Raw genomic sequence first — 12,691 nt, forward strand, 5'->3', positions numbered from 1 at the left:
TTCCACTATTATTGATGAAATGTCTATAGCTCCTTTCAGTTTTGCCAGTGTTTGCCTCATGTACTTTAGAACTCCTTGATTGGGGGCATAAACATTTATGGTTGTTATTTCTTCTTGGTGAATTGTTCTTTTTATTGCTATGAATTTACTATGAATACTTTGTCTCTTATGACATCTTTACATTTCAGGTCTATTTTATCTGATATTAGTATAGCTACTCTTGCTTTCTTTTGGTTATAGTTTGCATAGAAGATCTTTTTCCACCCTTTCATTTTCAGTCTAATTGTGTCCTTCAGTCTAAGATGTGTCACCTGTAAACAGCATGTAAACGAATTATATTTTTTATTTCATTCTTCCTATCTGTATTTTAATTGGTGAGTTTAGTCTGTTAACTTTCAAAGTAATTACTGTAAGAGCAGTTCTTGATTCTGCCATCTTAACCTTCATTTTTATTTGTCAGATCTATATATTCTTTTCCTTCTCTTTTTATCCTTTAAATTATCCTTACTGGGACTCTTCAATTCTGTGCCCTCCTCCAGACCATCCTCTCCTGTCTTTTTTTTTTCAGCTGACAGGACTTCCTTTAGGGGTACGTCTCCATATGGTGGGTCTCAGTCTTTGTTTGGCTTTGCAGATTTTATTCTCTCCTTCATTTGTTTTTTGGTGGGGGGGGGGGTGCAGGGTCTGGGAATCTCCCTCAGTTTTGAAGGATAACTTAGCTGGATAAAGTGATGATCCTGAGCCACCTCCTCCCTCACGTCTGCCTGCCCCTGACTGCAGGGGCAACAGGAAGATGGTGTGCATGGCACGGGATGGTGGGGGCAGGGTGCTGCTCCTGGCCTGCAGTGATGGGATGGCCAATCCTCACGTGTGGGATTGGGGAGCTGACAATTGCCCAGGGGGGTCAGCCGACCCACAGCACCCAGTGCCCAGTGGATCTGCCACACCATGCCTGCTAGGATGGCTGCTTACAGCACCTGGCAGGGTGACTGCTTCCAGCACCCAGGGGTGCAGTCCTTGTGGTGGTCCCTGTGGGTGCTGTTGCCTATAAAGCTGCTTAAAGAGGTTTTCCCAGCCAGTAGCTGGGGCAGGCTGGAGTAGAGGGATGGTCAGTTCCCTCTGATCATACCTTCTCTCACCTGCAGTCCACCACCAGTGGGGATCACAGTCATTTAATCCACTCCGATCTCCCCATCCCAATCCCCTCCACCTCTATTTTCCCCCCAAATCTCTGGAGACCCTTTTTGATTACTCAGTCCCAGGGACCACAGTCCTGGTCATTTTCTCCCCATCCCTTATCTTGTCCCACAGTGTAGGAGAGAATTCAGTCCACTCTGCTCCGCCATCTTCCCAGTAACACACCCCCAACTGAGTTTCTTTGTGCATGTTTCCTCAATTTTATTAGAATAAAACAATATTTTCAGCATCATAGCCAAGGACATTTTCAAGCTAACCTTTTCACTGGTAAATAGAAATTCATATGAATGTCACCTTAAAGTCACAGGGAACATTTCAAAATCTCAAATCGTGTGACAGATATAATTTAATTAATCCTCCTAACACAACAGTGAGGAAAGGTGCCATTAGCCTATGGTGCTATTGAAGAGGTGTTGGTGATATCAAATTTAAGATTTCTTTTCACTGATGGCTCCTTATTGTCTAAGTTCCAGTAGGTGGAGATGCTTATATTCACCTTTGATGCCTATTTAACAAAAGTGTTAGGTTGTCAGAGTCATATGAGTTGCCAACTTGCTTTCAGTATCCCACTAGTTCAGCAGGAATGAGCTCAAGTCAATGAATCCCTGAGCACGATCTTTCAAACTAAAAGGGATAACAGATAACACTGTATTCATTTCGAACTAACCTTTGCTCTCACTCTTAATCACTCTGATTGCATGAGTTGAAAGAAATCTTATCAAAATTAATCTTTGCCTCTATTGGCTCTGTTGCGTCACCTTGCTAGCATATTCTAGGATAGATAGAATAGGTGTAAATGAGAGGTTAATGCTTATTTGCTAGCAAGGTAAGATAGAAGAAGAATTAACAAGCAAGGATGACATTCTCAAACGTAAGTCCTATAGAGAATTGTTCCAAAATACTTGAATTAGAGTAGAGAAAGGGAAAGAAATCAGAATGGTGAATCTTCTGTTTGCAGTATTCTTGACCCAAGATTTTTGGCTTTTCAGATCACAGGGTCCAAAATGCTCATGTAATTTATCTAGAGATACAGGTTTTTTATTCCAAACTTGATGAATAAAGACATTGATCCTTTTTTAAAAATTGAGATATAATTCACATATCATAAAATTCACCCTTTTGAGGTATAGAATTCAGTATATTCACAGATGTATGCAACCATCCCGGCAGTCGATTCTGGAACACTTTCATCACCTCACAAAGAAACTCTATACCCTTTAGCTATCCCCCATCCTCTGTTATCGACCCCTCCTACCCCGACCCCACCCGAAGCACCACTAATCAACTTTCTGTCTCTGTAGATTCCCCCATTCTGGACTTTTATATGAGTGGAATCATATACTATGTGGACGGCAATAACTCTTCCACTCCACTCCCTTTCCCCTAGCCTCTGTCCCTGTGAAATCTGCTTCTTCTTGGTATTTCATGTAAGCGAGATCATACATATTTGTCTTTTTGTGTCTGCCCTATTTCACTCAACATGATGTCTTCAGGGTTCATGCATGTTATAGCATGTATCAGAACGTCATTCCTTTTTTATGGCTCAATAATATTCCTGTGTGTGTGTGTGTGTGTGTGTGTGTGTGTGTGTGTGTGTGTGTGTGTTCCACAGTTTGTTTCTTCATTCATCTGTTGATAGACATGGGTTGCTTCCATGTTTTGGCTATTGTGTATAATACTGCTATAAATATTGGTGTATAAATATCGGTTTGTGTCCTTCCCTGCTTTCAGTTCTTTTGGATATATACCAAGGAGTATTATTGCTTGTCACATGGCAGTTCTCTTTTCCACTTTCTGAGCAATTGTCAACTCATTTCCATAGTGGTTGCCCCATTTTACAAATGCTCCCAGCAATGTCTAAAGATTCCTATTTCTCTGCATCTTTGTCAACACTTAATATTTTCTGTTCTTGTTTTTTTTTAAATAATAACCATCTTATTGGGTATGAAGTGATAACTGACTGTGGTTTTGATTTGCATTTCCATGATCAGTGATGTTGAGCATCTCTTCTTGCTTTTATTGGTAATTTGTATCTTCTTTGCTGTATTTCTATTCAAATCTTTTACCTATTTTTATATTGAGTTATTTGTCTTTTTAATATTGAGTTGTATAAGGACAAAAACTAATTTAAAAATAAAAAGGCTTAATTCTCACTGTTGAACATAAAGGAAGAGACTTCCTCCTTCCTCCCATCTCTTAATATTTACAATTTCTTATAAAGAGATTAATGAATCTTCCTGGGGGTTCCTGATTCTGAATTGTAAAACAACCTCTGAAATGTCCTGAGAATATATTTATATAATGGGTTGCTTCTTCATAGCCATGTAAAAAGGGTAAGCTCTCTCTGTCCTTGCAATTTCTGTGGATTGCCTTTCATGCATCACATTCTGGTTCAATGGTTGTTTAATAATAAAGCTGCTTTTCTTTCTCTCCCACCTTTGTGGATGGGTTTTCTGGTTGGGAGAAGATTCCAGTTTTTAAGAATAATTTTTCAATTGTAAGAGTGCCTTATATATTTTAGATACTAGACTTTTTTATAATACACTTTTAATATATGTGATTTGTAAATATTTTCTTCCATAAGACAATGATTCTTAACCTTTAAAAAAAATCACACGTAGCTTTTCAGAACCTGTTAAAGCCATGGACTTTCACCTAAAGTGCATACCCCTGAGAAATTCTGCATATGTTTTCAGGGATTTCACAACGATCTTGAAGCCTCACCATGGAAATCCTAAGGGTCTATGCCTTTTCCCTCCCCCTAGAATTTTTTCTTCTGTAGCTTCATACACAGACTGACAAAAGGAAATGCATTGTAATGGAATGAAGAAGACTACTCTTTTGGTGGCTGGGATGAGGATTCCATTAATGGGAAATAGCCTTGTTGTGACATTGCCTTGAGAGGCGCTCTCAGAACAGGCAAGTCTCTTTAGTGCTGAGTACACAAAGCTTCCAGAGAAGAGAGGAAAACTTCCTGTATGGGACAAGGAGAGATTATTTTTCTCCTCTGGAAAAGAGTGGTGAGAAGAGAAAGAGAGACCAACCAACTGAACATCAGAAACAGAGTGAGAAAAGAGAATTCCAGGACTTCCAGGAATGGTAAGTAAATGGATGTTTTTCTTGGACTAATCAAAAGCAATTGCTTAAGTACCTTTGTCATGTCTGCTTCTCAACTAGAAAGAAAAAAATGAAGGGGAACAGTGAGAGATATTTAAATAGACAACTGCAAGCCCGAGGCTGGGGAACATTTAGATCTTTCTGTTTTTTCTAAAGCCTATTACTAGGGTAAAAATTCATGAATGTAAATACAAATTTTTTAGACATGCAGAGTTACCATTTAAGTCAAACTCAATGTTTTGTGACAAATTTTCTCTCTTCTGTCCAACATTATCTTTGCTTTTCAAGAATAATCAGAAAGAAATGTGCTTATCACTTCAGAATCTATCAGGAATTTCCTGGCATCATAAAAACCTAGGTTGAAAGGGACCTAGAATCTAATTCCTGTATCTAATTCCCTGTTCATCATGACTGCTTAAAGGATCATTAAATTTTGCTTGAAGGCCCTTGATGATGGGGAAATCACCACCTTATAATATGCCATCTAATTGACTTTTTGATCTTTGGGCCGGTCTAACTCAGAAAATTTCATTTTCACTGGGCTGAAATGAGCCTCCTTGTACTTTGTTATCCTCATGGGCTAGGCCATTTGGAACCCAAAGTTTGATAATTTTCAGTACTCTTTGTTGAATACCATCTACAAGCCAAACACTTATTAGTAGGGACTTTATATTATTATTCTCATATGATTAATTCTTACAACTCAGGAAGATAAGTGTCTTTTTCCCATTTAATAAGTTAGAAAAATGTGACTGAGAGAACAGAAGTCAAGATACACAGAGCTAATAGCTAATGGACTGGGGTTGGAAACTTGGATTCTATGACCCAAAGTCTGAATTCTTTTGACCAAGAATGTTTGGCAACAGTGTTTGTCCAAGAATGATTCAACATTTATTCACCTGGAATGTTAGAATAATAGAAGGTAGTACTGTTTCCCACTGTGCTTATCCTATATTCTCTTGTCAGCAAGCAAATAGCTCCAGATTCTTCTAACCAAAAACATTTATTGAATATTTCTTTCTTGCTGCAAAGCACTGTGCTAGATGCTTTGCTCAGTGCTGAGAGGAAACTTGGTTTCTGAACTAATTACCTCACAACCCAAACCATCAAAACACAAAATAACATGTTAAGGGCTATTCTATGGAATGAGATATAATAGAACACTGAGCCTAACTGAAGTCTAGTGTGTGCTTTGCCTTTGCAATCATTTTGCTTGTTCATACAATTTTTTTCTTTTCTCTGTCTAAAAATCTATTTATTCTTTACTTCCTTAAGGCTAACTTACTCCTAGAAAAAATTAGATATCTAGTTGTTAGCTTCAGTCAGGGTACCATCTTTATTTTTATTTTGTTCACATTTCAGTTTCCACTTATCAGTTGTATTAGGCTTGCATCAAAGCAGATGCTCCTTAAAAGTAGAAATGGAGTTGAAACAAGTCTCCATGCCTGATAAGTTGTCTGTGGAAGCAAAATGGCCAACAAGGTCTTACTTTCTTTTTTTATTTATTTATTTTTTTACATGGGCAGGCACCGAGAATCGAACCCGGGTCCTCGGGCATGGCAGGCAAGCACTCTTACCTGCTGAGCCACCGTGGCCCGCCCAAGGTCTTACTTTTTAATCACAGATTTTTAAGCCTTAAAAATCACTTTATCCACATTGATAATAGAGTAGGCTCTTGAATAATGAGTGTGACAGAACTGCAGCTGGCTGCCTTGAAGGTTTCTACAATGATCACGCATAGGATTTTAAATGGAAATTTCTCTGGAGTCCATATCTGTGATACGTAATGGGTCTTCATATTAGATGAGGGAAGTTGTAGACGAATGCACATAGGGACCTTTATGAAAACAGGAGAGCCCATTGATATTACATTTGGAATACAGCTATGCGTTTGAACCTTTGGGGTCTGTTAGTCTTTTGATGAGAGAAGAATTCTCCATTATTAAAAAAAATGTTTTCCCAAATCCTTCATGTTCCTAGCATTGCTCAATGTCTTTTATTCCCTGTTATCTCATGGAGGCAGGAAGGGATTCTTTTCTCTTGATAGAGTAATAAAAAGTTTATATTTGTGAACAGGGAATTGAGCATTTGGAACCCTTTAATTCTGTGCCATAGACAACTGATCACAGGGCTGCTTCTGAGTTTGCCCCTGGATCCTTCAGCTGCCTTAGGCATATGATGTCACCAGGCCCCATAAATTGTGCTGGGAAAGGATGGGGAAGCAGAATAGTTTGCTGGGCAGATGAAAGCAAAAGGAGTAGGAAGGGCAAGGCATGTGATAAAAGCATTTACAATCTCTGTTTAAACATATATTTGGTTCTGGCCTTTCGGAAAAGAAAGCTATAATAAGTTCTTGGCTGGAGGAAGATGATGTGAGTTAAGCCACCACGTGAGTGTTGTTTTTAAATGATAGTTTCTTCATTAGTTGTCATTAATTCATTAATTCTGCCAATATATAGAGTACCAGGCACAGCACTAAGGCTTAGGTTCAAGTGGTGAACAAAACCAACACATCCCTGCCCTCATGGAAATTCCAGTGATTTCAAAGTACAGCACTCTCCTATCTCAGAAAGTAAAAGTAGCCAAGTTCAAGATAAAAAGACATTTACTTTTGTTTAAAAATCTTTCCTTCAAAAATTACCATGCAGTACCCTAATAGCATAGAATTTGAGAATTGAAAGGCTCATTAATTCATCCAATAAATATGTATGAACTTTTGTTATTGCTAAGCAATGCTAGTATCTTAGCTAACATTGTTACAACAGTCCAGAATAACTAGTCTAGTGCTGGTTCTGTCTCTTGAAGGAGGGGGCTTATATACTTATGTTTGGTCTCTCCATTTGTTGATTCTGTACTTTAATCTTGGAGGACAATTTCCTCTCCCTTCCTGCTAATTTCTGAATTCTGGAGAAAGCCTTAATGTTAGTTCCAGGTAGCCACAGTGGTTTGGTGTGTCTGGCATGTGAGAGTGGTCAAGGAAGGGAGTTGCTAACAGGAGGAGAAAAATGGAAGGAAGTCTTCAAGTTATTCAGCCACTTTGCAAGCAAGTTACTTGAGCACCTGGGAGCAGAAGGCTCACAGACAGTGCCAGAACCAGGCTGACCAATTCCCAGACAAATCACCTTCGTAACTCACCATTCTTACATCTGGGCCAATATATTTTCTTGAAGTGGAAAGTACCTGCCTTGATAGCAGTCAGATGTTTGTCTCACTCATTCACCACTGAACTCCCAGTAACTAGACTAGTACCTGGAAAGTAGTAGATGCTCAATAAATGTTAGTTAAGGGATTAATAAATGGGTGCAATAAAGGCTATTCATTACAGTTAAGTACAGCTTATGGGATATCATGAAAAGCCAATTGATCCAGCTTTGCTGATAATACACAAAATCAAAACACATAATGGAGTTTGAATTTTCCATTGGCTTTGCTGGTCTTTACCATCAGTGTCTTGTTAGTCACCGGGACCTCTTTCTGTTGCCTGTCTCTCTAGATTAAAACATCAGGATCGGGTGCATGGGTGGTTCAGTGGTAGAATGCTCACCTTATATGCGGAAGACCTGGGTTTAATTCCTGGACCATGCACCAAAAAAAACAAAAACAAAAACAAAAAAAAACCCCAAAACATAGGGATCACAGTGAACCTCAGTATAATCAGAAATCATTCATTCAACCTTTAGGCATTTAGCCATGTGATAGAATTCAAGGAATTCCCCATAAACATATTTCTATTAAAAAACAATTACATGAGTAAGAAAAGAGAGGCTGTGGAATGGTTTAACTTATGCACCCTGGTTTACAGTATCTTTTCACAGCTGGACCAACACATTTATAAATAAATGAAGTGCCAGAGTAGAGAAGGCTGCCTAGGTGAAGTACACTGTTGTTAGAAAAATTCCTACATCCATCTAGTTAGAAGACCCAATCAACAAAAAGCAGAGATTTGAGAAAGGAGAGATGGCTCAGTTTCCTTGGGACACCTACACTGACACCTGAAGAATTTGGGTTTCAATTTTGTCCCTTTTATCCTGTGACTCAAAATGAAGTATTTTTTGGCATATGCATTGAAGAGAAAGGTTCTAGCATGTCCCATTTACCACAGAATTTTCCAGCTTTCTTTCGGCACCATTCATGGGAGCCAAAGAATGTTTGGGGTTATGAATGGAGGCAGTGAAAGAATAGGGTATTATGTCTGCACTTAAATTAGCTGAAAGCAGACATCATGAATGATGTTTTAGAAAAGAAATATGTTTTTGTCCTTATCAAAGTCATATAAAAGGGTACAGATATACCCAAAGGCAATGGATTTGATTTTTATAAATAATAACCTAGCATGTACCTGGTCATCCTTCAAGAGACTCAAGCAGTTTGAGCTTGAGACAAGAAAACTGTCTTAGTAATCGAGTAATAATCAGTTCTGATTCCAGGCAACTCATTAACTTATTTGGTAATCTTCAGTCTCCTTTGACAGTATATGACTGGTTTAAGTGTTAGAGACAGGATTTCTTGTCTCTGTTCTACTAGTAATATTCTGGTTGTTCATAGAGAAGCTACCTAACTACTCCATGCCTCATTATGTATCTATAAAAAGGAAATAATAACTGTACCAAAGCTACCTAACTCACATGGTGTTATGAGATTAAAACGTGATAATATATATGAAAAATATCCCTGTATTGATTAAAGCAAGATAAATTGCTACAAAAATAAGATTACTTTTTTTTTTTAATCTCAAGATAATAACCAATAAGAACTTTTCCAAAGCAGACTGGTGTCAAGAAAAATCAAATTTAAAAACTCTGTAAGAAATGCTTTTTATTATTAAAAAAATTTCATAACAACATTTTAGCCCTAAACAGTAATCTTTTTCAGAACCTTGAAAATTCAGCTGTTTGTAAACATTCCTGAACAGCCCATTTTCTGCTTTCTTTCATTTTTGTGGGTTTAAATCATTTCTTTTTCTAGGTACATTGAGTTTTTTTTAAGCCAGCTTGAGTGCCTTTTGCATAACACTTAAGAATGTTGAGTTTTCCATAGGCTGCATAATAACCAGAAAAGAAAAACATAATCAAACCTAAAAAAAATTAATTATGAGATAACCACAAAAATCCACTTAATAGGTCTTGTTATCCGTTCACCACCCACACACAAATTGCAAAAGTGAAATACCACTAAATTGTAGACATTTCACGATTATCTCTGTTAATCTAAAAGAGTAGTTGATCCAAAATAGCATGTTCATCTTTTCAAAAATTCTACTAGATGATTATGGTGCATTGTGCAACCTATGTATGTGTAAAAGAAGAATGGCTATTGCTATTTCATATGTATACATATATGCATATCTATGCATGCATAATTATTATTATGAGTAAATTCTGGTAGTTACCCTTTATTTTGTCTAGGATTTCCTTGAACAAATGATTGATCTGAGTAGGAGATGAGAGAGTTAAATGTCCAGTCTGAAAACTCTAGGAAACTTTAGAGGTCATCTGGTTTAATTCCTTTCATTTTATAGCTAAGAGAAACAGAACATAGCTGTTCAGTGACATGTGAAAAGTATTTGGTGGTGGCAGAATATAATTCCAGTTGTCTAACATCCCATTCAGTGCTCATTTTTCTCTAAAACCATATTAGTCAAAGAGATCTGCTTTTAATATTGGGTAATTGGAGCTGAAGGGATACAGATTGTGCAACAGGACTGATTGTAAAAATTCAGATATGGGTGACACAATACTACCTAATAATACAATAATGTAATACAATAATGTTAGAACACTGAATGAAGCTGAATGGGAGAACGATAGAGGGAAGAAGACTGGGGCACAAAGGAAGTCAGAAAGAAAGACGATAAAAACTGAGATGGTATAATCTAGGAATGCCTAGAGTGTATAATGATAGTGACTAAATATACAAATTTAAAAATGTTTTTGCATGAGGAAGGACAAAGGAATGTCAATACTGCAGGGTGTTGGAAATAGGTGGTAATTAATATTTAAAAATTTTAACTTATGTGTGAGACTAAAGCAAAACATGTTTATTCGGTACCAAAATTTATATTTTGACTAGTGCAGTTCCTGAAATAACTTATGTGGACAGCTTAATTGAACAGCATAAGTACATGGAATCTTGAGTAGGGCATACAATTCTGTAGATTTGTCCAGAGTGATGCCCCTATAAATCCCAGAGTGATTTGAACAGTGAATAAAAAAGTATTTGCAATGTCCCTTGGGGGAATGGTGAGAAAGGGGGAAAATCCAACTTCCCCAAGTGGTGAATTCTTGATATTCTCACAAGCAGTGGGGACAACCAAAGCAATAGGCTGAGCCCCAAAACCTGGGGTTTGTTCATATGCAACTTAACCCCGCAAAGGATAGAGTAAGCCTACTTAAAATTAGGCCTAAGAGTTACCCCCAAGAGAACCTCTTTTGTTGCTCAGATGTGGCCTCTCTCAGCCAACACAACAAGCAAACTCACCGCCCTGCCCCTCTCTATGTGGTACATGACTCCCAGGGGTGTGGACCTTCCTGGCAACGTGGAACAGAAATCCTAGAATGAGCTGGGACTCAGCATCAAGGGATTGAGAAAACCTTCTCTACCAAAAGGCGAAAAAGCAAAATGCAACAAAATAAAGTGTCAGTAGCTGAGAGATTCCAGAGTTGAGAGGTTATCCTGGAGGTTATTCTTACGCATTAAATAGATATCACCTTGTTAGTTAAGATGTAATGGAGAGGCTAGAGGGAACTGCCTGAAAATGTAGAGCTGTGTTCCAGTAGCCATGTTTCTTGAAGATGATTGTATAATGATATGGCTTTTGCGGTGTGACTGTGTGATTGTGAAAACCTTATGTCTGATGCTCCTTTTATCTACCTTATCGACAGATAAGTAAAGCATATGGAATAAAAATAAATAATGGGGGAAAATGTTAAAATAAATTTAGTAGATTGAAATGCTAGTGATCAATGAAAGGGAAGGGTAAGGGGTATGGTATGTATGAATTTTTTTCTGTTTTCTTTTTATTTCTTATTCTGAATTAATCCAAATGTTATAAGAAATGATCATGATGATGAATATACACCTATGTGATGATATTGTGAATTACTGATTATATATGTAGAATGGAATGACTGTATGTTGAGAATGTTTGTGTTTGTTCTTATATTTTCAAAAAAATTTAAAAATTAATAAATAAAAAAATTCAAAAAAAGAAAAAAAAGAGATCTGCTTTTTTCTCTTGGAGCTCTCATTTACAAGCTATGTGAACTCGGATACGTCTCTCAAATTCTCTGGGAATCAAAAACCAGGCTGGTAAAGACTGGAGGGCAACCAAAATATGCAAACTACAGAATACTATGCAAACTTTTGACTCCCCCACCCCCATGTCATATTAGTTACTATTGGTCCTTTCTGTCTCAGCTTACATTGCTTTCTGGGACATTTCTTTCTTGACCCTCAAAGACATGTGCAGGACCCTCTTCTCTGCACCCATATTCCCTGGACTTGTGCCTGGCGTATAAGCACTGATCTTAGTCTACAGCAGTTGCCTGATGATTAGTCTGGAAGTACATAATTGCAGCATTCTGCTATAGCCACTATTTTACCTTAGCAGAAGCTCTGACTCCTTAGCACTTTGGTTTTAATACCTAACAAAAAAGAGTTGCCCAATAAATGTTCCGTAAGTGATCAGTGAATATATTGTTTTGTTCAATATGAGAGGGAGATGCACTGGCAGTAGATCTATATTCTCGTGGAAGGAATCCAGTATTTCCGTAGTAGCTATCAATATACAGTTTGGATGAGTTCTTACACATTGTAAGGGTCATTCTTCCCCCAACAATTTACTTTCATAATTATATTTTACTTAGTGTACTCCTAAAATGGATTTGCTGATTTACCAAACTTCATATTGACTAAGGGTGTAGGGAGAATAGGAAGTCCTGGACAAACCTGGTTCTACCTTTGCTGAGTATGAGCCACAGTATATTAAATTACTTCTAAATAAATTACAGTGGTCTGGAATGTGGTTGTAGAAGAGTTGAAAGAGCTCCAAAGTTGGAGTTAAATACCCTGGGTCTGAGTCCCTGCTTCAGTGTCCTTATTCACAATGTGGAGATAACAATATACACCTCAATAGAATTTTTGTAAAGAACCAAAGAGAAAATGTTCATAGACATGCTTTGTAAGTGGCAAAGTACGACACAAACAAAATGATGTATAATTATGCATTTGATTACTAAACTGGACAAGAGAGTGAGGGAAATTGGCCATTTAATCTTGCTGGAAACTTGGAAGCTGTTGACAGCCCACCAGGGTTTGTTCAGGCACCAATGCTCAGAGACTTTGATGGAATGCTTCAATTTGAGCCCAAGATGCGGAA

At 37.6% G+C, this 12,691-nt stretch overlaps 1 long non-coding RNA gene across 2 annotated transcripts in view; it reads left to right on the forward strand.

The window, feature by feature from the left end:
• The window catches only part of LOC143668903 (uncharacterized), a 256,906-nt gene that overhangs the window by 113,913 nt on the left and 130,302 nt on the right, over positions 1-12,691 (forward strand). The window contains exon 1 of one of the 2 annotated variants that reach the window (XR_013168624.1): positions 3,725-4,296. The exons of the other annotated variant lie outside the window; for it this stretch is intronic. This is a non-coding gene — a long non-coding RNA (uncharacterized LOC143668903). Of the gene's footprint in view, positions 1-3,724; positions 4,297-12,691 lie in introns of those variants that run through there. 2 annotated transcript variants of the gene reach the window in all.

Source organism: Tamandua tetradactyla, chromosome 25, assembly GCF_023851605.1.
Source record: "Tamandua tetradactyla isolate mTamTet1 chromosome 25, mTamTet1.pri, whole genome shotgun sequence".
Lineage (NCBI taxonomy): Eukaryota > Metazoa > Chordata > Mammalia > Pilosa > Myrmecophagidae > Tamandua > Tamandua tetradactyla.